Here is a 26,185-nt window from a genome sequence, read left to right on the forward strand (position 1 = left end):
AAGAAGTACACACACTGCTGTTTCAGGATGTCTTAGTTTTTTGTTTTGTTTTGTTTTCTTTTTGTTTTTGTTTTTTGCTGCTGTAACAGAATACCACAAACTGGGTATTTTATAGTGAACAGAAATGTATTGGCTCACGGTTCTGGAAAGTCCAATATAAAGGTGCCAGCTTCTGGTGAGGGCCTTCTTGCTGCATAATAACATGGCAGAAGGCGTCACATGGTGCAAGGGCCAAAAAAAGAAAGAGATCAAGGAGGAGCAAACTAATTCCTGTGATAACAATAGCAAACCCACTCCTGTGATAATGGCATTAGTTCATTCATGAGGAAGGAGCCATCATGATTAAACACCTCTTAAAGGTCACATATCCCAATACTGTCACAATGTCAATTAAATTTCAACATGAATTTTGGAGGGGACAAAGATTTAAATCATAGTACCCCTTAAAAATGAATTTAGTAAACAACATCTTTATGCAGAGTAATGACTGTACTTGACACTAAACGGGGAGAGGATACGGACAGTTTGGCTATGGGGTGCTCTGTCTAGTTTCCAGGCAACAGACTGCCCCTGGTGCCAAATCCCAGAATCCCAGCAGCTCCAGGGAATAAAAATGGTATGATTAGCTGCAGAAAAGCTTAATTTTATTACTGGAGAAGTAACTCAAAGTGCACATAATAGGTCAAGAGGAGTATTTAGGTAACAAAGAATACTGATGATGATGTTGATAATGGTGGTGGTGTTGGTGATGATGATGATTTTAAATCATTTAGATTTTAGATCAGGATAATATTATTTGAAATGATTTTTTCTCCTAGTAGTCCAGTCCGTACCCCAATGACCACCACTCCCTTCCCAATTCCATCAGTTCCACAATTTTGTGTTCATTGCCTCGGGGAGGGATATGACTGAACAAAAGCAGAAATAAAAGAGTTGATCAGTTTGGGTGTCCAAAAAATTAAGTTCTGAGGGCACTAGAGAGGACAGAGAGTAAAGTGAATGTGTTTATTGAGGAGGATAGGAGAAAAAGAGAAATTTTGAGACTATAGGCATAACTGGAACCCAGCAAGAGGGTCTTTGCAAATTGCCTCCTGGCAAAAGCCTTGGGGAATTAAGAAGGAAATAAATTTCTGTGCCTGCTTATGGCCAGGAAGGAGCAGAATGACTTCCAAGTCCTCAAATGAAGTATGGAAGTATCAAAGAGAGCCATTAGAGCTGAAGGGGACAGGTGGAGGGATATCAAAGCTGCAACTTACCTAGTAGATGACATTAAGGATCAGATGGCTCACCAGTGCATACAACCCTAGGGAAAGGAGAGATCCTTGCATAGAATGATATTGAGTTTGGCCATCCTATGGGTTTAGGAACCCAACCAGAAGTTGAACTATAGAAACCTAAATTTGTGGACTGAGACTTAAACCAGCCTTTTCAGTATGTAAAAGAAGACTATGTCCTGAAGTAAGGAACCTTTCATGGTTTCCTTAAATTTAGCTGAAAGTTGCTTTTGGAGGGGGTGTTATTAAATGGTGTCAACTCCAAAAAATGGTATCACACAGTTGGTTAGGAAAACAGAGGGCCTCAAATGGTACCTCACAGGTGCACATAATATCAACTTCTAACTGCAGGTAAAAATTAGCCTCAAAAAAAATTAGACAGCAATTAAATGAGGATCATGATGCCTGTGGATGGCACAATTTTCCCCAGGAGAAGCTATCTGTCAAAATTTAGCTATATATATGGAGGTGACATCATATACTTACACAGTGTAACTCATTTTCTTGTCAAACATTTGATCTTAGACACACGGTAGTATTTAACTTACATTTCTAGACACACAGAAGCGTGCGTGCACACACACACACACGCGCACACACACACACACATCATAATGCTTAAAATGAAAGCCTCCAGGTGAATACAAATGTTCTCTCCTCCACTTCTTAGCTTAGGTAGTCGCAGATATGCTTTTAAACTGTTAACTGGAATATTAACCACATATGACTTTAGATTACATGTTTGTCTAAGACTTCCTCACCTAACTCTTCAAAGGGACTGCCTGCTGCCATCACTCTCCCACCTCACACCTGCCTCTAAGCTTTCTTGAGTTTTCTGTCACTTCCAGCTCAGAAGTGATTCAAGGTTCACCTCCTCTGAGTCATCCCCAATTTCTAATTTATACTTTACATTTCCTTATTTCTGATTCCCAGCCACTTTGTTATTCTTTTTCCACTGTCAATTTGTCAATCTTCCCCCCACTAAACTACCAGCACTAGGCATTGTGTGGTTCATAAGTTTCCTTCATTGGTTTCATATATATATATATATGAAATATATAGATGTAATTTTTTTCCTGACTTATAAGGTTTAATCTAAGGAGGTAGCATAGTATAATGACAATGACAAAATGCACTGGACTTGAAGTGTTTACACTCCAAAATCTTAAGTTTGAGTCTCTTTCCGCCACTTACTAGCTGGGTGCATTTTGACAAGTAATTTTGCAGCTTTGGTGTATCAATGAGGTAAAGGATTCAGGAGAGAAACGGGCTTTAAGTACTAGGTGCATTTTGCAGCTCTCAAGTTTTAGTTTCCTCATTAATAGATTTGAGGGCTGATTTAGATAAAGGTACTGCACACTGGAGACTGTATAGTGAACTGGGCATTCTAATATGCTTTGTTTGGTCTGGACAGTGTTCAAATATTTTTAATGATTTTAGATGGAGAATACATGCTCTGCTTCTCCAAAGTCCCACTCCCTAATGCCTTCCACTCACAAGCTACACGTATGGGCATTTGTGTTTAGAGCCACAAGATTAGGTGCTTTGTAAGTAACACTCTTGCATCTCCAATGGCACTTTATATCTTTTACATTTTTTGCTCTTCCAACAGATACCTCCCACTCCACATCTCCCGGCCACAGTAACATTTCAGTAAAGCAAATTCTGTGTCCTGCACTGTGGTTTGAACAATAAAGGTTAAGAAATTGAAGAAGATAAAGTCTAAACACGAAGAAATAAAGATTCATTGAAACAGCTAGGACTCAAATTTGGTTTTAACAGGCAACATTTGGGACTTCAGATGTCTGTCTGGTCATGATGCACAAAGAATGTGTCCCATCCACATTTGATCCACAACCCTCTTCATCCTCTTGCCTCTCCCAGACCCCCAGTCACTCTACAAGATGCAGGCCATCCCAGGATACCCTCTACTATTTCAGCAGTCTCTGGCCATCTGAGGCTGGAAACAACAAAGAGTACCACCCAGGTTTCAATCCCTTCAAAGAAAAAGGCTTTAAAATGTTCATAAAAGCAGCTCAGCAGGCTTCTTGGATATCAAATCTCTTACAAAACAACATTTTGATGTGTTAAATGTAAATCAATTGGAAGCACATGCATTCAATAGGGCCTGAAATGTGCCTAGGCTTAAAAATAAAGGAAAACATCTCAGTGCAGCGTCTGGGGACATTTGGCAGCTGCAAAATTTTGGAGGGTAAAATGGTTTTTGATATTCCATAGAAACTCAACTATGATGAGGCATCTGGACCCTACCTGCTCCCATCCCTTTTCTGCCTTCTCACTCTAGCTCAATCCAACTATAATACCAAGACATTAACCAGTAATAAAATGCAGAATGCTATTATCTTATTCCACTCAAGAACATCATGTACCAAATGACCACCTGTGGGCTCTAGATAAAAGATAGTATCTATGTCCTTGGAGAAAACTAAAATCCACTGTTGGAGGCTCGCACCCAATTTTCAGGCTGCCTCGTATCTGATGGTAGACTCTACAGTAGAGCTGGGAAGATGTGATTCTCTTCCATAGCAAGTTTCTAATTTGGTGGGAATGAAATCCCTGCTTTCAGGGAAATCCCTACCCAGACAGTAAGACAGAAGTAACATCCAGAGCATATTCAATAGGAAGGTCACAAGAATTAAGCTCCTAACATTGATATTGACAAATAAAACATAACCGCTATTTAGAATGTCCCTAGATTCATATTTTTTGCTACTTAGAACAACATATTTCATGGGTGCTAATAATAAGATAGTAACAATACTATTACCCCAACCAATAAGAATAATATCTTCCATTTATCAGTGCTCTTGTGTTAACAGGAACTGAACAAGACATTTTATATCCATTTATATACATTTTTTTATTTAATCTACCCAACAACCCTGCAAGGTAGGTATTAATAGTCCCATTGGGAAGATATGGAAAATGAATCTCTGATAACAGGACTATATGCAGTCTATACACATTTAGATGCTTTCTGGCCATGCATGCTTCTGTCTAATGCTGTACTTTTCTTCTCTTCCTCCTCGACACCATTAGATAAAGACTATGTTCCTCCCCTATACTGTATTCCCTTGCTGATAAAAACTCATGTTTCTTACTCAGCAGAAAACCAAGCACTGGACTGTGAACACCATGGGTGTACAACCCATATTGGTAACTAAATGACTGACTTTGTTATTCAGGTTTGATTCTGTTAGAGCCACACTTAAGCAGCAATACCGGTGCCTAGGTGTCTTACGGAGTTTTGCATGAACCAGTGCTCTTAGGTTTTATGTGCATGCCTCCTATTCACAGCACTGAGTCAAGAGTCCATGGTGGTCTTGGCTAGGAGACAAATCTGAGAGACAGACAACCATGTTGTACAGTGATTGTTCCCCTCTACTCTGATGATGAGGGCTTTCTCGCAGGGTCAGACTCATCACTCCTGATTGGCTCCTTTTTCAGGGAAGTCTTTCCTGAGGAGGTTCCTGAGGCTTACATGTTCCACCAGTTCATTGTGTCCAGTGAACCTTAATCCCAGTTTATGCTCAAGTTGGGTGGGACTGATGGATGGTTTCTGTGTGTAGAAATGTTATGGACCCAACCACAGCACTGTAAGCTAGAGAGCAAGTTCAGAACTGGGAGACCAAGTCAGGCTGTGGCAACTTGCCAGTCTATAGGTACAACCATGGCCAAACCTAGCAAATTCTGGCTTAACAAAGCTAAAAGAAAGATTCAAGTCCACAGTCAGAGGCTGAAGCCAAGGTCTTATCTTGGTAGAAAGTGTCACCAGAGGTTCTTGACCGTCTCAACCCAGAGAATGATCATTGAACCAATGAAACTTGAAAACTCCATAAAAGACAGCGATTTTCAAAAATTTCAATCCATATCACTCTTTATTCATATGAATTCTTTCAAAGAAACTCAGTATTCCTAACAAAATTGAGAAGATGGTTGGCATACTGCTTATTGAGTACAGGCTCTCATGCTGGGCAGCCCTGGGTTCAAATCCCACCTCCACTTACCCTACCTGTGTGACCTTGGACAAGTTTCTTTGTTTCTCCATGCCTGTTTTTGTTTTTGTTTTTGTTTTGCCATCTGTAAAATGGGGGTAATAACAGTACCTACCTCTTGGTACTGTTGCAAATGATTGAATAAATGAATACATGGGAAGTTTATGCAACAGTACCTGGTAAATGCTCAATAAATGTTGGATTATCGTTTCAGTAGATGAACTCTGAGTGGCTTTGATTGAAGAAGATGTGGGGTAGGCACCCCAAGGCCCACCCCATCACTTGGCACTCTTTGGAAATCATTGCTCTGGTACAATATTCCACCCACTCCAAGAATCTCCTCTACAATATCTATACACTGCTTAACACTGCCTGTGATAGAGACCCTGTTACCAGCTCTAATTATTCCAAACATCAAAGTCTTCTCTTATATTGACTCAAAATGTACTACACAGTGGAGTGGGAGATGCCACTGATTCAAGAAGCAAAACAGAAACAGTACAGCACACAAAAAAAAGTTGTCCTTTAGTCAGACAGACATAGACTCTTACCTCTGCAACTTCTTAGTTGTGTAATCTTGGAGAAGTTACTTAACCTCTCTGAGCAGGCTTTCTCTCATCTGAAAAACAGGGATAATAATCTAAGACATAAGGTTGCTGCTATGGACTGAACTGTGTGCCCCAAAAAATTAATATGTTGAAAACTTAATCCCCAGTTTCTGTTTCTGGAGATAGAATCTTTAGGAGGTAATTAAGGTAAAGTGAGAGCATAAAGGCAGGGCCCAGTCTGATATAACTGTGGCCTTATAAAAAGACGAAAACTCTCCCGCTTCCCCTTTCCATACACAGGTACCAAGAAAAGGCCATGTGACCATACAGCTAGAAGGCAGCCGTCTGCAAGCCAGGAAGAGTGCCATCACCAGGAACCAAGTAGGCTGGTACCTTGATCTTGGGCTTCCTAGCCTCCAGAAGCGTGAGAAAATAAATTTCAGTTATTTAAGCCACCCAGTCAATGGTATTTTGTTATGGCAGCCTGAGCAGACTATTATAGTTGCTATAAGGATTAAATGAGACAATATGTGTTAAGTGCCTGGTACAAAGGCAGAATTCAAAAAGTCGAATTATTTTTATTCTTAATTCTTTGCTCTGACTTGAATGGTTATGGAGAGCAAATCAAACCCTTCTTCCACGTGAATTTGGTCAGATAATTAAAGACAGATGGCATAGAGGACTCACCACAGAAGTTTGCCAGACGTATCCAGTATTTGTCTCTAAATTTAGACTCATTAAATGTGCCTGTTTCCATGACTACACTGTAAGCTCCCTGAGGGCAGAAACCTTGTGTTAGTCCTTTCTGTAGTTCAATTGCCTAGAATTCTGTAGATGCTAGGTGTAAACATTGGGTGGATGTATGAATCAACATACAGCCATAACCTATTAGTGGGCATTTGGAAGTCTCCTGGCCACTTGCTTCTCATATGCAAAAGCTTGAGGATGATTTGCATTTATCCTAGGCTCTTTAGCTGACAGCAAGCTTACTGCTCCTCATCCACAGAGAGCACTGTGGCACTGAGTGGAAAACACCCAGCAGCAATTGCCAGGAGCTTTTTGCAACTGAGCTTATGAGCTTCCTACAGGTGGAGTCCCCAAATTTGAAACTTTTCACATTCATTGGGAGATGTAACTTGCTCCTACTCAGAACATTTTCTCTGTCAAAAGAGGTAATTACAAACAATGGTAAAAGAACTATACTGGCTCAATGTTAACTTTGCTAGGCAGGCCTTGTCAGATTTATTATCTTAATCCATTACTTTGAGTGAAATGACCAGAACTGTTTTTCACAGAACCATGTCAGAGCTGATGGGTGCATATTAGAAGTAATTGTACTAAATAATTTTCTAAATCTTTTAGAAGAACAGAAGTCCAATGGGACATTTATTTTTGCATATGTGTAGTTAAATTACTCTTCTTTGTGTGAAGTAGAGTTAGGTTTGGAATGGTAGGCAATGAAGTTGTAGCCAAATGGGCTTAGTAATATAACACGAATCCTTTAATAATAGAACTTGTTACTAAAAAGCAGACATTTCACAACATCTCAGGAAAATTCCCCCAGAATACAAGAGGCAGAAGGGAAGGAAGGAGGCAGAAGAAGAAGGAGAGGGAGAGGGAGAAGCAGAGGAAGGGAAGAAGGACGGAGGGAGAGAGAATTCACTATCATTAGCACAGCAACAGCAGTTTGATGAGAAGAGCTGTCCATTGCTAGAAGAAATAGGATGGGAATATGAATGTTTTCTCTGACAGTAAGGGGCTGATTTTCCCAGACTCATTCAAATTCTTCCACCCAGTTCCCCATATGATCTATGACAAATGTGGAAATATGATGATAAGATAAAAAGCAAGAATAATAGTTGGCATTTATCAAATGCTTACTATAGACCAAGAACTTTACAAAAGCTAGCTCATTTAATCCTCCCAATATCCTTGTGAAATGTATATTACCATTTCCAATTTACAGACAGGGAAACTGAGGCTCAGAGAGGTTATGTGAAGGGTCTAAAGCAGCAGTCCCCAACTTTTTGGGTACCAGAAGGCAGTTTTTCCATGGACAGCAGTGGGGGAGGGGAGGTGGTTTCAGGATGAAACTGTTCCTCCTCAGATCATCAGGCATTAGTTAGATTCTCATAAGGAGCACACAACCTAGATCTCTCGCATGCGCAGTTCACAATAGGGTTTGAGCTCCTGGTCCTGCGAGAATCTAATGCCACCGCTGATCTGACAGGAGGCAGAGTTCAGGTGGTAATACTCCCTGGCCCACAGCTCACCTCCTGCTGCGCAGCCTGGTTCCTAACAGGCCACGGTCTGGACCAGCACAGTTGCAGCCCGGAGGTTGGGAGCCCCTAGTATAAGGTCAAACAGCTTAGGAGCAAAGCCCTGATTTGTGCCCACATTTGACAGACTAAAGAGAGGCGCTATATCTATTGCCTCTCACCTCATCTACTGATCAGGCTGAGGCCAGGAATAGTTTTTGTCTGTCTTCCTCCAATTGTCAGTGATTTTACAAACTCTAAATCATATGTGTTCTTTGCCTTTAAAAAGATACAGCCTCTTCAGTCTGGAATCTGTTTTTATAAGGCTGGGCCTAAACCTTTGACCATTTCCACTAAATGTGTAGGGGTGTGGACCTGAATGGGTGGGTGGTATGTGTGAGAGGAAGGGGTGAAAGAGAAAGGGAACATTGCAGGGGAAAGCAAGGCTGTTCAGAGGCTGGCTTGGAAGCGTAGCTTTGCGGCTGCATGTTGCACCACACTTCTCCTTCTGCTACACAACCTTCTCTTGTACAGACCCCCAACCCCCCAGGGTCTGCAATAGTGAAAGCAGAGGATGAAATGGCCTGGGAGTACCTGCAGCCTGCTCCACCGGATGGGAGATTGGGATTTAGGGCGGAATCTGAGGCTCCTTGGAGCCTTCCCATGTAAGAGCCCTCCCTTCCTAAGATAGCTTGTTCCACTGAAGGGCGCTGGCTCCTCCTGCAGGCCTGTCCTGGGAATTACCGCGGTTTTCGTGTCTGCCTCTGTTCTCATCTGGGATGAAAGATCCACCCTAGGCAGTCATCCTCACCCTCCCAACTCAAGGCCCCCTCCAGAAGGGAAGAAAGAACCATTGAGGAAAGGGCCTGCCCTGCTCCTGCTCCTGGCCAATTACTCTGAGCCTAAGCAGCAACCCTGTTGGAGGAAGGTTTGATGAACTATTCATCACACTTCTAAATAATTCATTTCCCTTTGAGAGCAAGCAGCCCACAGGAGCTGTGAAGTTTTCTTAAGCTGACACCTTTTGAGAGATGAAAAATAAAGCAAAAGCCCCCTTTTAGAGAAATCACAGTTGCTTTATATGCCGTTTCCTGCATCTCTCTTCCGATGTTACAGGGCTCTTCTGTTCTGCCCCATTCCTTGGAATTGGTCTCCTATTGTTTTCTTTGCTTTTTGTTGTTCAAACGACTCCACTTTGTAGGATCTGCTGTGCTGACACTTCCAGCGTTATTCTTGTCTCTCCTGGCCCTATGGGCTTCCAGTGTATAACAAGCCAACCAAATAGCCTTTAAATTGAAGGTACAGGAGCAAGAGATGGGCACAAGCCTTTTTGGGGAACAGTTCGTTGTGTCAAATGAGATGCACCCAGAGCATTTCTGAGAGTTCAAGGTCTCCCCTTTGTTCTGACTTTGGCTTCCCTGACAAGGCTTACTATCTCTACTTGCCATTCTGTAAAAATCTTCTCTCCCCTTCCCTGATTTTTAACAAAACCTCCAAAGAGCTACCCTCTTGGCCAGCTAGGGCCAAACACATTGCATTGTATGAGGCCTCTTTTACTCTATCCCCAGCCACCCATACACCATAGATACATATTTAATATGTGAGAAGCAGGCTACAGGGGATTGTGAGGTTGGAAGATCACAGGCTGTGACTAATTATCTTTTCTGATATTAACCCTGCCTCCTCCTGCTCCCCGTACAGCTATGGGTCTCTGACTGCACCTCAGCAGCAATGGTGCCCTTCCCCATCTGCCATACTCCAGAGCAGACTAAGCAGAGCATTTCTGAGCAGGACTCTCATCCCCTCCACCCACATTGACCTTTGCCTAGTATATTCTCATTTATCCTACCTACACATCTTCTGGAAAACAGAATAGGTTCAGAACCAGAGTTAATAAAAGGATTTAGGGGGAAAAATTAAAAGGACAAATGCCCCTAGATAGTTGGGCTTTCAACCTCACTCTACTTTGACATAGCATCATACAAGAAAATAAATACAATTAGTAATTTCCCTTACTTAACAAGTAGAAGTCCTCATTGATCAAGGGGAATGAGCAAGCAGCTCGAGCTATGCCTCCCTTTAAGCAAACATAATAAGGAAATGAAGATTTCTAAAATCCTTGTCTTTTGAAGCCAGTTGCCCTATTGCATTTCAGAAATGTTTCAGTGTGCATGTATTTGTTGACAAGCTTCTTTTGTTTAAGAATTGCTTTAATTAGCAAAATTGGTTGGTATAAAATTATTTTCATAAAACTAAAGATCTAAAACCACTTTAGAATATAGGGTACAGTGAGGTTTCCCAGGGCATAGAATGTGGCTTGGGGCATGCTACATGCAGACCTAGAAAGTTCCAGACATTGGAAGTCTACCAGCACCTCAGTGCTACAATTACACTTCAGTTTCAAGATAAAGATAAGATTTTGCAACAGCACAAAGGGATAAACAAAGGTTTAACTAATAAAAACAGTCCCTGCAATGGTTAATTTTGTTTCCATCTGATTGGGACATGATATACCCAGATATTTGGTCAAGCATTACTCTGGGTATGTCTGAAAGTGTTTCTGGATGAGACTAACATTGGAATTGGTAGATTAAGTAAAGCAGATGGCCCTCCCCAATGTGGGTGACCACATCCAATCAGTTGAAAGCCTGACTAGAACAAAAAGGCTGATCCTTCTGTGAGTAAGAGAGGATTCCTCTTCCTCTTGTCTGACTGCCTTTAATGTGGGACATTAGTTTTTTCCAGCCTTCTGACTTAAGCTGAAACATTATCTCTTCCTAGGTCTCCAGCCTCCTGGCTTTCAGACTAGAATTTACATCATTGGTTCTCCTGGGTATCCAGCTTGCCAGCTGCAGATCTTGGGGCTTGTTAGCCTCCATAATCACATGAGCTAAATCCTTATTTTATTTATGTATATATTTATCCTATTGGTTCCCTGGGATAGAAAGGTCCCTGGGGAGGCCTCAGGGAGCTTTCAATCATGGCAGGAGGTGAAAGGGTAGCAGACATGTCACATGGTGAAAGCAGGTGGAAGAGAAGAATGAAACTGGATCCTCATCTCTCACCTTATACAAAATCAACTCAAGATGGATCAAAGACTTAAATTTAAGACCTGAAACCATAAAAGTTCTAGAAGATAACATCAGGAAAATTCTTCCAGACATTGGCTTAGGCAAAGAGTTCATGACCAAGAACCCAAAAGCAAATGCAACAAAAACAAAGATAACTAGATGGGACATAAACTAAAAAGCTTCTGCACAGCAAAAGAAACAATCAGCAGAGTAAACAGACAACCCACAGAGTGGGAGAAAATTTTTGTAAACTATGCATCTGACAAAGGACTAGTATCCAGAATTTACAAGGAACTCAAACAAATCAGGAAGACAAAAATAATCTTATCAAAAAGTCAGCTAAGGACATACATAAATAGATAATTATCAAAAGAAGATATATAAATGGCCAACAAGCATATGGAAAAATGCACAACATCAATAATTATCAGGGAAATGCAAATCAAAACCACAATTCAATAGCATCTTACTCCTGCAAGAATGACCATAATTTAAAAATAAAAAAAAAAAATAGATGCTGGTGTGGATATGGTGAAAAGGGAACACTTTTACACTGCTGGTGGGAATGCAAACCAGTATAACCACTATGGAAAACAGTATGGAGATTCCTTAAAGAACTAAAAGTAGAACTACCATTTGATCCAGCAATCCCACTACTGGGTATCTACCCAGAGGAAAAGAAGTCGTCATGTGAAAAAGACACTTGCACATGCATGTTTATAGCAGCAAAATTCACAATTGCAAAAATATGGAACCAGCCCGGCACAGTAGCTCACACCTGTAATCCCAGCACTTTGGGAGGCCAAGGTGGGCAGATCACCTGAGGTCAGGAGTTCAAGACCAGCCTGACCAACATGGAGAAACCCCACCTCTACTAAAAACACAAAATTAGCCAGGTGTGGTGGCACATGCCTGTAATCCCAGCTACTTGGGAGGCTGAAGCAGGAGAATTGCTTGAAGCCGGGAGGCGGAGGTTGCAGTGAGCCGAGATCGCACCATTGCACTCCAACCTGGGCAACAAGAGTGAAACTCTGTCTCAAAAACTATATATATATATATATATATATATATATATATGGAACCAGCCTAAATGACCATCCACCAATGAGGGAATAAAGACAATTATACACACACACACATATATATTTATATATATATATCTAGATTATGTATACATATACATATATACACATATACATGCATATATATACACATATACATATATACACATATACATATATATATACAAATACATACACACACACACACACACACACACACACACTGTGGAATACTACTCAGCCAGAAAAATGAACAAAATAATGGATGCAGCAACCGGGATGGAGTTGGAGATCATTATTTTAAGTGAAATCACTCAGGAATGGAAAACCAAACATTGTATGTTCTCACTTATAAGGGGGCACTAAGCTATGAGGATACAAAGGCATAAGACTGATACAATGGACTTTGGGGACTCGGGGCAGGGGAGGATGGGAGAGGGATGAGAGATAAAAGACTACACATTGGGTACAGTGTACACTGCTCAGGTGATGGGTGCACCAAAATCTCAGAAATCACCACTAAATAACTTATCCATGTAACCAAACACCACCTGTTCCCCAAAATCTATTGAAATAATTTTAAAAACTAAAAATGGGCTAAATATCTGAATAGACATTTCTGAAAAGAAGACATACAAATGGCAAACAGGTATACGAAAAGGTGCTCAGCATCAAAGATCATCAGAGAAATGCAAATCAAAACTACAATGAGATATCATCTCACCCTAGTTAAAATGGCTTATATCCAAAGGACAGGCAATAACAAATGCCGGCGAGGATGTGGAAAAAAGGAAAACCTCGCACCCTGTTGGTGGGAATGTAAATTAGTACAACCATTATGGAGAATAGTTTGGAGGTTTCTCAAAAAAACTAAAGTAGAGCTACCGTAAAATGCACCAATCTTACTCCTAGGTATACACCCGAAAGAAAGGAAATCAGTATATTGAAGAGATACCTGCACTGCCATGTTTACGGCAGCACAATTTACAATAGCTAATATTTGGAAACAACCTAAGCATCCATCAACAGATGAATGGATAAAGAAAATGTGGTACATATACACAATGGAGTACTATTCAGCCATAAAATAAGGAATGAGATTCTGTCACTTGCAACAACACAGGTGGAATTGGAGGTCATTATGGTAAGTGAAATAAGCCTGGAACAGAATGACAAATATTGCGTGTTCTCAATTATTTGTGGGATCTAAAAATAAAAACAATTGAACTTATGGAAATAGAGACTAGAAGAATGGTAACCAGAGGCTGGGAAGGGAAGTGGGGATTGTTAATGAGTAAAAAAGAAAAAAAATTGTTGGAAAGACTAAATAAGACCTAGTATTTGCTAGCACAACAAGGTGACTATAGTAAAAAATAATTTAATTGTACATTTTAAAATAAGTAAAAGAATATAATTGGCCAGGTGCGGTGGCTCACTCCTGTAATCCCAACACTTTGGGAGGCCAAGGTGGGTAGATCATCTGAGGTCAGGAGTTTGAGACCAGCCTGGCCAACATGATGAAACTCCATCTCTACTAAAAATACAAAAAAATGAGCCAGGCATGCTGGTGTGTGCCTGTAGTCCCAGCTACTCTGGAGGTTGAGGCAGGAGAATTGCTTGAACCCAGGAGGCAGAGGTTGCAGTGAGCCGAGACCACACCACTGCACTCAAGCCTGGGTGACAGAGGGAGACTCCATCTCAAAGAAAAAACAGTAAAAGAGTATAATTGGATTTTAACACAAAGGATAAATGGTTGATGTGATGGATACCCCATTTACCCTGATGTGCTATGTGCTTATTATATTACACATGGCATGCCTGTATCAAAATATCTCAGCTAACCCACAAGTATATATACCAACTATGTACCCACAAAAATTAAAAATAAAAAATTAATGTAAGAAAGACATACAAATAGTCAAAAGGTATGTTTAAAAATGCTCGAGACCAGCCTGGACAACATAGTGAGACCTCATCTCTACAAAAAATAAAAATATTGGCCCAGTATGCATAATCAAGCAGGTTTTATCCCTGTGATAAAAGGTTGGTTCAACATACACAATTCAATAAATATGACTCATCACATAAACAGAACTAAAGACAAAACTCACGTTATTATCTCAATAGATGCAGAAAAGGCTTTCAATAAAATTTAGCACATTTTCATGTTGAAAATTCTTTTTTTTTTTTTCTTGAGATGGTGTCTCACTGTGTCACCCAGGCTGGAGTGCAGTGGCGTGATCTCGACTCACTGTAACCTCCACCTCCCGAGTTCAAGCGATGCCCCTGCCTCAGCCTCCCAAGTAGCTGGGATTACAGGTGCCCATCACCACACCCAGCTAACTTTTTGTATTTTTAGTAGAGATGGGGTTTCACCATGTTGGCCAGGCTGGTCTTGAACTCCTGACCTCAGGCAATCCACCTACCTTGGCCTCCCAAAGTGCTGGGATTACAGGCGTGAGCCACCACACCCGGCCGAAAATTCTTAAACTAGGTATTGAAAGAACATACCTCAAAATAATGAGGGCTATCTATGACAAACCCACAGCCAACACCATACTAAATGGGCAAAAGCTAGAAGTATTCCCCTTGAAAACTGGCACAAGACAAGGATGCCCTCTCTCAACATCCCTGTTCAACAGTGTACTGCAAGTCCTGGCCAAAGCAATCAAGCAAGAGAAAGAAATAAAGGGCATCCATATAGGAAGAGAGGAAGTCATACCATCCCTGTTTGTAGATAACATGATTCTTTATCTAGAAAACCCTGTAGTTTCATCCCAAAAGCTACCTCAGCTGATAACTTCAGCAAAGTCTCAGGAGACAAAAATCAATGTATAAAAATAACTAGCATTCTTATACAACAACAACAGTCAAGCCGAGAGCCAAATCAGGAATTAACTTCCATTCACAATTGCCACAAAAAAAGAATAAAATGCATAGGAATACAGCTAAGCAGGGGGGTGAAAGATCTCTACAATGAGAATTACAAAACACTGCTCAAAGAAATCAGACATGACACAAACAAATGGAAAAACAGTCCATGCTCATGGATAGGAAGAATCAATATCATTATGATGGCCATACCACCGAAAGCAATTTATAGATACAATGCTATCTCTATGAAACTACCAGTAACATTCTTCACAGAACTATAAAAAAAATTTTTTAAATTCATACGGAAGCAAGAAAAGAGCCAGACTAGCCATGGCAATTCTAAGCAAAAAGAACAAATCTGGAGGCGTCAGGCTACCCAACCTCAAATGGCACTACAGGGCTACAGTAACCAAAACAGCATGGTGCTGGTACAAAGACACATAGATCAATGGAACAGAATAGAGAGCCCAGAAATAAGGCCACACACCTACAACCATCTGATCTTTAACAAAGCTGATAAAAACAAGCAATGAGGAAAGAACTCCCAATTCCACAAGTAGTGCTGGGATACCTGGCTAGCCATATGCAGAAGATTGAAACTGGACCCCTTCCTTACACAATATACAAAAATCAACTCAAGGTGAATTACAGACTTAAATTTAAAACCCAAAACTATAAAAACTCTGGAAGACAACCTAGGCAATGCCATTATAGGCATAGGAACAGGCAAAGATTTCATGGCAAAGATGTCAAAAGCAATTACAACAAAAGCCAAAATTGTTTAATGGGATATAATTAAACTTTAGAGCTTCTGCATAGCAAAAGAAACTATCAACAGAGTGAACGGACAACCTACAGAAAGGGAGACAATTTTTGCAAACTATGATTCTGACAAAGGTCTAATATCCAACATCTATAAGGAACTTAAACAAATTTACAAGAAAAAGCAATGAACCCCATTAAAAACTGGGCAAAGGACACAGACAGTTTTCAAAAGAAGATATACATGCAACCAACAAGCATATGAAAAAAGTTCAATATCACTTATCATTAGAGAAATGCACATCAAAACCACAACAAGATACTATCTCACACCAGCCAGAATGGCTATTTCTAAGAAGTCAAAAAACAACAGATGCTGTCAAGGTTGCAGAGAAAAAGGAATGCTTGTACACTGTTGGTGGGAGTGTAAATTGGTTCAACCATTGTGGAATACATTGTGGCAATGCCCCAAAGACCTAAAAACAGAACTACTATTTGACCCAGCAATCCCATTCCTGGGTATAAACCAAAGGAATATAAATTATTCTATCATAAAGAAACATGCATGCATATGTTTGTTGTAGCACTATTCTCAATAGCAAAGACATGGAATCAACCTAAATGACCGCCAATGATAGACTGGATAAAGAAAATGTGGTACATTTACCCCATGGAATACTATGCAGCCATGAAAAGAATGAGATTATATCTTTTTCAGGAACATGGATAGAGGTGGAGGCCATTATCCCTAGCAGACTAATGCAGGAACAGAAAACTAAATACCATATGTTCTCACTGATAAGTGGGAGCTAAATGATGAAAACACATGGACACATAGAGGGAAAAAACAGACAGTGGGGCCTATCTGAGGGTGAAGGGTGAGAGGAAGGAGAGGATTAGGAAGCATAACTAATGGGCACCAGCTTAATACCTAAGTGATTAAATAATCTGTACAAAAAAACCCCGTGACACAAGTTTACATATATAACAAGCCTGCACTTTTACACCTGAACTTAAAAGTTAAAAAAGTTAGCCCAGTGTGGTGGCACGTGCCTGTAGTCCCAGCTAGTCAAGAGGCTGATGAGGGAGGATCACTTGAGCCAGAGAGATGAAGGCTACCGTGAGCCAAGATCATGCCACTGCACTCCAACCTGAGCAACAGAATGAGATTCTGTCTCAAAAAAAAAAAAAATGCTGAACATGTCTAATCATCAGAGAAATGCAAATCAAAAGCAAAATGAGGTATCATCTTACATCAGGAAGAATGGCTATTAAAAAGACAGAAAAAAAGAAGTCTGCAAGAATGCAGAGAAAGAGTAATTACTTTTATTGACACAATATTTGTACATATGGGGTATATTTGATATTTTGTTACATGCATAGAATATGTAGTGATCCAGTGAGGGCATTTAAGGTACCCATCACCTCAAGTATTGATCATTTCTATGTGCTGGAAATGTTTCAAGTCCTCTTTGCTAGCTATTTTGAAATATACAATATACTGTTAACTGTAGTCCCCCTGCTCTGCTATCAAACATTAGAACTTATTGCATCTAACTGTATGTTTATACCCATTAACCAACCTCATCTCATTCCCCACCAAATATATGCACATCCTTCCCAGCTTCTAGTTTCTACCATCCTACTCTCTACCTCCATTTGAGCAACAATTTTAGCTACCACATATGAGTGAGAACATGCAATATTTGTCTCCCTGTGCCTGGCTTACTTCGTGTAACATAATGACCTCCATTTTTATCTATGTTGCTGGAAATGGCATTATTTCATTCTTTTTAATGGCCAAACAGTATTCCATTGATGTGGTTTGGCTGTGTCCCTACCCAAATCTCATCTTGAATTGTAACTCCCACAATTCCCACGTGTCATGGCAGGGACGTGGTGGGAAGTGGTTGGATCATGGGGGTGCGTCTTTCCTGTGCTGTTCTTGTGGTGGTGAGTGGATCTCATGAGATCTGATGATTTTAAAAAGGGGGAGTTTCCCTGCACAAGCTCTCTTCCCCTGTCTGCCACCATGTGAGATGTGCCCTTCACCTTCCACTGATTGTGAGGCTTCCCCAGCCATATGGAATTGTAAGTCCATTAAACCACTTTCTTTTGTAAATTTCCCAGTCTCAGATATGTTTTTATCAGCAGCATGGAAACAGACTAATACAGTAAATTGGTACCAGTAGAGTGGGGCACTGCTGAAAAGATACCCAAAAATGTGGAAGCAACTTTGGAACTGAGTAACAGGGAGGGGTTGGAACAATTTGGAGGGCTCAGAAGAAGAAAGGAAAGTGTGGGAAAGTTTGGCACTTCCTAGAGACTTGTTGAATGGCTTTGACCAAAATGCTGACGGTGATATGGACAATAAAGTCCAGGCTGGGGTGGCCTCAGATAGAAATGAGGAACTTGTTGGGAACTGGAACAAAGGTGACTCTTGTTATGTTTTAGCAAAGAGACTGGTGGCATTTTGCCCCTGCCTTAGAGATTTGTGGAACTTTGAACTTGAGGGAGATAATTTAGGGTATCTGGCAGAAGAAAATTCTAAGCAGCAAAGCATTCAAGATGTGACTTGGGTGCTGTTAAAGGCATTCAGTTTTATAAGGGAAACAGTATAAAAGTTCAGAAAATTTGCAGCCTGACAACGTGATAGAAAAGAAAATCCCATTTTCTGAGGAGAAACTCAAGCTGGCTGCAGAAATTTGCATAAGTAATGAGGAGCTGAATGTTAATCCCCAAGACAATGGGGAAAATGGTATGTCAGAGGTCTTCACGACAGCCCCTCCCATCACAGGCCTGGAGGCCTAGGAGGAAAAAGTGGTTTCTTGGGCCGGGCCCAGGGTCCCCATGCTGTGTGCAGCCTAAAGGCTTGGTGCCCTGCATCCCAGCCTCTCCAGCCATGGCTGAAAGGGGCTAATGTAGAGCTCAGGTTGTGGCTTCAGAGGGTGCAAGCCTCAAGCCTTGACAGCTTCCATGTAGTGTTGAGCCTGCCAGTGAACAGAAGTCAAGAATTGGGGTTTGGGAACCTCTGCCTAGATTTCAGAAGATGTATGGAAATGCCTGGATGTCCAGGCAGAAGTTTGCTGCAGGTGTGGGGTTCCAATGGAGAACCTCTGCAAGGGCAGCGTGGAAGGGAAATGTGGGGTCAGAGCCCCCACACAGAGTCCCTACTGTGGCACCACCTTGTGGAGCTGTGAGAAAAGGGCCACTGTCTTCCAGACCCCAGAATGGTAGATCCACCAATAGCTTGTGCCATGCACCTGGAAAAGTTACAGATACTCAATGCCAGCCCATGAAAGCAGCCAGAAGAGGGGCTACACCCTGCAAAGCCACAGGGGTGGAGCTGCCCAAGGCTGTGGGAGCCCACTTCTTGCATCAGCATGACCTGGATGTGAGACACGGAGTCAAAGGAGATCATTTTGGAGCTTTAAGATTTGACTGCCCTGATGGATTTTGGACTTGCATTGGGCCTATAGCTCCTTTGTTTTGGCCAATTCCTCCCATTTGGAACAGCTACATTTACCCAATGCCTGTACCCCCAGTGTGTCTAGGAAGTAACTAACTTCCTTTTGATTTTACAGGCGCATAGGCAGAAGGGACTTGCTTTGTCTCAGATGAGACTTTGTACTGTGGATTTTTGAGTTAATGCTGAAATGAGTTAAGACTTTGGGGGACTGTTGGGAAGGCATGGTTGGTTTTGAAATGTGAGGACATGAGATTTGGGAGGGGCCAGGTGTGGAATGATGTGGTCTGGCTGTGTCCCCACCCAAATATCATCTTGACTTGTAACTCCCACAATTCCCACATGACATGGAAGGGACATGGTGGGAGGTGGTTGGATCATGGGGGCGGGTCTTTCCTGTGCTGCTCTTGTAGTGGTGAGTCAGGCTCACAAAATCTGACGGCTTTTAAAAAGAGGAGTTTCCATGCACAAGCTCTTTTCTCTTGTCTGCCACCACGTGAGACATGCCTTTCACCTTCTGCCTTGATTGTGAGGTTTCTCCAGCCACATGGAAATGTAAATATATTAAATTTCTCTCTCTCTCTTTTTTTTTTTTTTTTTTTGGTAAATTTCCCAGTCTCGGGTATGTCTTTAGCAGCAGTGTGGAAATGGACTAATACATCCATTGTGTATATATACCACATTTCTTTTATCCATTCGTCCACTGATGAACACTTAGGTTGATTCCATATCTTGGCCATTATGAATAGTTCTGCAGTAAGCATGGAGGTGCAGATATCTTTTTGATATACTGACTTATTTTACTTTGGATAAATACCCAATAGTAAGATTGCTGGAGCATATAGTAGTTCTATTTTTTGTTTTTCGAGAAACCTCCATATTGTTTTCCACAGTGGCTATACTAACTTAAATTCCCACCAACAGTGTTATAAGAGTTCCCTTTTCTCCACATCCTTGCCAGCATCTGTTATTTTTTGTCTTTTTAATAACAGCTATTCTAATTGAAGCAGGATGATATCTCATTGAATTGGGCTTTTGATTTGTATTTCCCTGATAATTAGTGTTGTTGAGCATTTTTAATATACTCGTTGGCCATTTGTATGTCTTATTTTGAGAAATATCTATTCATGTTTTTGCCTACTTTATAATGGGGTTATGTTTCTTTACTGTTCAGTTGTTTGAGTTCCTCATATATTCTGGATATAAGTCCCTTGCCAGATGAATAGCTTGCAAATATTTTCTCCCATTCTACAGGCTGTCTTTTCAATTTGTTGTTTCCTTTGCTGTGCAGAAGCTTTTTAGTTTAATATAGTCGCATTTGTCTATTTTTGTCTTGTTCCCTGTGTTTTGCTGTCTTAGCCATAAAATCCTTTCCTAGACCAATGTCCCAAAGTGTTTCCCCTATGGTTTCTCCTAGTACTTTTATGGTTTGGCATCTTACATTTAAGTATTTGATTTATTGTCAGTTGATTTTGTATATGGTAAGAGGTCCAATTTCTTTCTCCCACGTATAGGTATCCAATTTTCCCAACACCATTTATTGTGGAGGTTGTTCTTTTCCCAGTGTAAGTTCCTGGCACCTTTTTTGAAAATCAATTCAGCTGTACATATGTAAATTTTTTTCTAGGTTCTCTATTATATTCCGTTGATCTATGTGTCTGTTTTTATAACAATATCATGCATTTTGGGTTACTATAACCTTATAATATATTTTGAACTTATGTGTTGTGATGCCTCTAGCTTTGTCTTCTTGCTCAAGATTGCTTTCTCTATTTAGGCAGTTTTGATTCAGTAAGAATTTTAGGATTGTCTTTTATAGTTTTGTAAAAAAAAAAAAACGACATTTGTAGTTCAATGGAGATTGTATTGAATCTGTAGGTTTTGGTTAATATGGTCATCTTAATGTTAATTCTTCCAATCCATGAACATGGGATGTATTTCTAGTTGTTTATTTCTTCTTAATTTCTTTCATCAGTGGTTTATAGTTTTCCTTAAAGAAGTTATTCACCTCTTTGGTAAATTTATTCCTAGGAATTTCTTTATTTTTTTTTTGTACGTATTGTAAATGGGATTGTCTTCCTGATTTCTTTCTCAGCTAGTTCATTATTGGTATATGGAAACACTACTGGTTTTTGTAGGTTGATTTTGTATCCTGATACTTCACTGAATTTATCAGATTTAAGACTTTTTTTGGTGGAGTCTTTAGGTTTTTCTAGATATAAGATCATGTTATCTGCAAAAAAGGGAAAACTTGACCTCCTCTTTTCCAATTTGGATGCCTTTTATTTATTTCCCTTGACTGATTCCTTGGGCCAGGGCTTCCAGTACTCTGTTGAATAGGAGTGGTGAAAGCAGGTATCCTTGTCTTAGAGGAAAGGGTTTCAGCTTTTCTCCATTCAGTATGATGTCAGTTGTATGTTTATCATATGTGACTTTATTATTTTGAGGTCTATGCCTTCTTTGTTAAGAGTTTTTATCATGAAAGTATGTTGAATTTCATCAAATGTTTTTTCTGCATCTATTGAGTTTTTCATGTTTTTTGTCCTTCATTCTCTTTGTGTGATGTATCATGTTTATTGAATTGCATATGTTAAAACTTCCTTACAACCCTGGGATAAATCTCACTTGATCATGGTGTGTTATCTTTTTTATGTACTGTTGGATTAGGTTGGCTAGTACTTTGTTGAGGATTTTGGTATCTATGTTCATCAGGGATATTTGTAGTTTTATTGTTTTGTCATTGTTGCACCCTTGTCTTGTTTTGATATCTGGGTAATGATGGCCTTGTAAAGTGAGTTAGAAATAATTAAGTCCTCTTCAAATTCTTGGAATATCTTGAGGAGAATTGGGGTTAGTTCCTTTTTATTAAGTTTGGAAGAATTCAGCAGTGAAGCCCTCTGGTCCTGGATTTTCTTCATTGGGAGACATTTTATTATAGATTTAATCCCATTACTCATTATTGATCCTTCAGGTCTTATATTTATTCCTGATTTAATCTTGGTAGGTTGTAATTGTTCAGGAATTTATCCATTTTCTGTGCATTTTCCAGTTTGTTAAAATATTACTGTTCATAATTTTCTCATGATCTTTTGTATTTCTGTGGTACCAATTGTAATGTTTCTTTTTTCATTTCTGATTTATTTGGGTCTTCTCTCTTTTTTCTTGATTAGCTATCTTTTTATGAATTTTGTTAATCTTTTCAAAAAACTAACCTTCATTTTATTGATCCTTTGTATTGGTTTTTATTCTGTTTTTTGTTTGTTTGTTTGTTTGTTTTAGTTCTGCTCTAATCTTTAGTATTTTTTTTCTTCTACCAATTTGGCATTTGGTTTGTTTTTGTTTTTCTATTTCCTTGAAGTTCACTGTCAAATTGTTTACTTGAAATGTTTTTAATTTTTGGATGTAGGTGTTCATTGCTATAAATCCCCCTCTTAGCACAATTTTGCTGTATCCCACAGGTTTGGGTATGCTGTGTTTTTATTTTTATTTGTTTCAATAAATTTTTTGAGTTTTTCTTTAATTTCTTCCTTCACCCAATGGTCATTCAAGAGCATGTTGTTGTTTAATTTCCATGTATCTGTAGAATTCCCAAAGTTGTTCTTATTAATTTATAGTTTTATTCCATTGTGGTCTCATAGGATACTTGATATGATTTTGATACTTTTTAATTTGTTAATGCTTGTTTTGTATCCTAAACTATGCTCCATCCTCGACAATGTTCCATGTGCTGATGAGAAGAAAGTGCATTCTCTGTGGTTGGATGAAGTGTTCTGTTCATGTCTGTTAGGTCCATTTCTCCAAAGTGCATTAAATCCAATGTTTCTCTGTTAATTTTCTGTCTAGATGATCTGTCTAATGTTGACAGTGGGATGTCGAAGTCCCCCACTATCATTATATTGGAATCTTTTTCTCCTTTTAGATCTAATAATATTTGCTTCGAATATCTGGGTGCTCCAGTGTTGGGTGCCTATATGTTTAGAATTGCTATATCCTCTTGCTGAATTGATACCTTTATCGTTATATAATGACCTTTTCTCTTTTTACAATTTTGTCTTAAAGTCTGTTTTATCTCATATAAGTGTAGCTATTCCTGCTCATTTTGGTATCCACTTATAAGGATTATCTTTTTCCATCCCTTTATTTTCCATCTATATGTGTCTTTACAAGTGAAGTGAGGTTCTTACACATATGATATGGTTGGCTCATGTTTTTTTATTAATATCTATTCAGCCAGTTTATCTCTTTTAGGTGGAAAAGTCAATCCATTTACCTTCAAGGTTATTATTGATATGTGAGGGCTTATTTCTGTCATTTTATTAATAAATCCCTGGTTGTTTGTACATTCTTTGTTCCTTTCTCTCTTATTGTTTATCATTGTGGTTTGATGGTTTTCTATAATGTTAATATTTGATTCGTTTCTCTTCCTTGTGTGTTTGCTTTACCAGCGTGTTTGATCATTTCATTTTTTTACGATGGTAGATATCATTCTTTCACTTTCACATGTAGGACTTCCTTAAGCATCTCTTGTAGGGCTGGTCTAGCAGTGATCGATTCCCTCAGCTTTTGCTTGTCTGGGAAATATTTTAAGTCTCCTTCATTTATAAAGGATAACTTTGCTGGGCATAGTATTTTTGATTAGCAGGGTTGTTTTTCTTTGAATATTTTGAATATATTATGCCATTCTCTCCTGGTCTGTAAGGATTCTACTGAGAAATCCACTGTTAGTCTGATTGGGGTTCCCTTATCAATGACTATACAGTTTTCTCTTCCTGCTTTTAAAATTCTCTTTGTCTTTGATTTTGACAGTTTGACTATAATGTGCCATGAAGAAAACTTTTTTGAATTGTATATTTTGGGGTATTTCTGAGCTTCTTGTATCTGGATGTCTAAATCTTCTGCTAGACTTGGGAAGTTTTCAGCTATTGTTTTGTTAAATCAGTTTTCTATCACTTTCATTTTCTGCTGCCTTCTGGGACACTGAAAATTTGAATATTTGGTTGCTTTGTGGTTTGCTATATGCCAAATAGGATTTGTATATTCTCTTTTATTCTTTATTTTTGTCTGACTGGGTTAGTACAAAAGATTTGTCTTCAAGTTTAGAGATTATTTATTTTGCTTGATCTAGTCTATTGTTGAAGCTTTTGAATGTGTTTTGTATTTCATTCAATCATTTAATTCTAGAGTTTTTATTTGGTTCTTTTTATGATATCTATCTCTTCAGTAAATTTCTCATTCATATCCTGAATTGTTTTTCTGATTTCTTTGTGTTTTCTTGTTTCTCTTGTACCTCACTGAGCTTTGCTAATATAATTATTTTAATTTCTTCTTTAGAATTTCATAAATTTATATTTGATTGGGATGTGTTGCTAGATAATTACTGTGTTCCTTTGAAGGTGTCTTATTTCTTCTCATTTTCATGTTTCTTATATTCTTCCATTGGTATCTACACATGTCATATAAGTTATTTGTTCCAACTTTTTGAATTTGCTTTCATAGGAGAGAACTTTTTCATAAATATATATCTATGGTGTTGACTGAGTAGGGCAATTTACCTTTGATTCTGGGTGTGTGCAATAGTATAGTCTACATATTATTTCTTCAGCTGTAAGCAGCATTAGTAGTATACGTAATTTCTTCAGTGGTTTAGGGTGCACTTGTTAGTGGAGGCTGTGGTTAAATTTTGTGGGGGATGGGGATGTCAGGTGAGTCACTCCTTGGGCTCCAGTAGTGAAAGCATCAGACCAAGTGTGCTTGTCCTTGTGACCCAGGGTGGCATACACTGGAATCAGTGTTAGAAGGTCCAGGCTAGTGAATTCTTGAGCCTCCAGGCAGGTTGCTTGAGTACCAGCAGTGGGCTAGGTTAGCAGGCAAGTCCTTGGGTCACTGAGCAGTGGGAATGGCATAGGCAATGGCAATGGCAGTGGCAGGATAACCCTCTGGCTTCCAAGCAGTGTGCACTGGTGTTGGCAGTAGCTGCAGTGGAGTGCATGGTCCAGTACCTATGCCTGCAGGTGGCAGATGTGGGTGGGTTCCAGCTGTGGTAGTAGCTTCAGTTTTGGTGCACCTGTCCTTAGGCCTTTGGTTAGAGTATGCTGCTGGTGCCAGTGGTGGTGGATAGGGCAGGGAAATTCCTAGGACCTGGATGGCAGGCTTGGGCACTGGGTGGGGAGTGGTGGCGCCAGGCCAGTAGTGCCCCCTAGCGGTGTATGTGGGAACCCGGTGTGGTAGGCAAGAGCAGAATGATTCCCAGGTTCTTGGCGGAATGCTTTGGTGGGGATATCAGTGTTTGCACTGTGATCCTACTTCTGGGGAAGTCTGTGTTGCTTTCAGTAGCAGCAGCCATAAACAAGTGCCTGGGGAGTATGCAGTTCAGCCCCAAGGGGTGGCTATAAACCAGGTGGCTTTTCCTTAGTGAGCTTTTAAATGCATGGCAGCCCTGCCACTGGGGTAGCTGGGTTGCTGCCCATGGCTTATGCTTGAACTCTGGAAGCAGCAGCCAGCAGCAGCACCTGGCTGTAGGTAGGGAATTTCACTGGGGCTCCAGGGATGTGAAGATACAGGGCTGTTGGGCCACAGGGCAGGGTGCAGTCTGGTGGGGACTGGGCTCTCAAAATGGCACCCTGCTGTAGTTGCTTAGGACTCAGTGGGTGTGTGGGACCTGGTGGGAGCTCCCTCTCTGGAGCAATGCCATCACACAGTCTCCAGACAGATCCCTACATAAGTCTCAGGACCCATATGGGTCGAGGGGCTCTCCTGTGGCTAAGTTTGCAGAGGTCCACAGTGGGAACGTAGACTGCTAGAGGTCACTCACTTATACTTTTCCCACATTGGGGAGCCTCTCCAGGTTTCTAGCCC

General features: G+C 40.1%; 1 long non-coding RNA gene across 1 annotated transcript in view; it reads right to left on the reverse strand.

The window, feature by feature from the left end:
- Positions 1-1,819: 1,819 nt before the first annotated feature.
- The window catches only part of LOC107971136 (uncharacterized), a 156,409-nt gene continuing 132,043 nt past the window's right edge, over positions 1,820-26,185 (reverse strand). The window contains exon 5 of the long non-coding RNA XR_010154779.1: positions 1,820-5,909. This is a non-coding gene — a long non-coding RNA (uncharacterized LOC107971136). The remainder of the gene's footprint in view (positions 5,910-26,185) is intronic.

Source organism: Pan troglodytes, chromosome X, assembly GCF_028858775.2.
Source record: "Pan troglodytes isolate AG18354 chromosome X, NHGRI_mPanTro3-v2.0_pri, whole genome shotgun sequence".
Taxonomy (NCBI): domain Eukaryota; kingdom Metazoa; phylum Chordata; class Mammalia; order Primates; family Hominidae; genus Pan; species Pan troglodytes.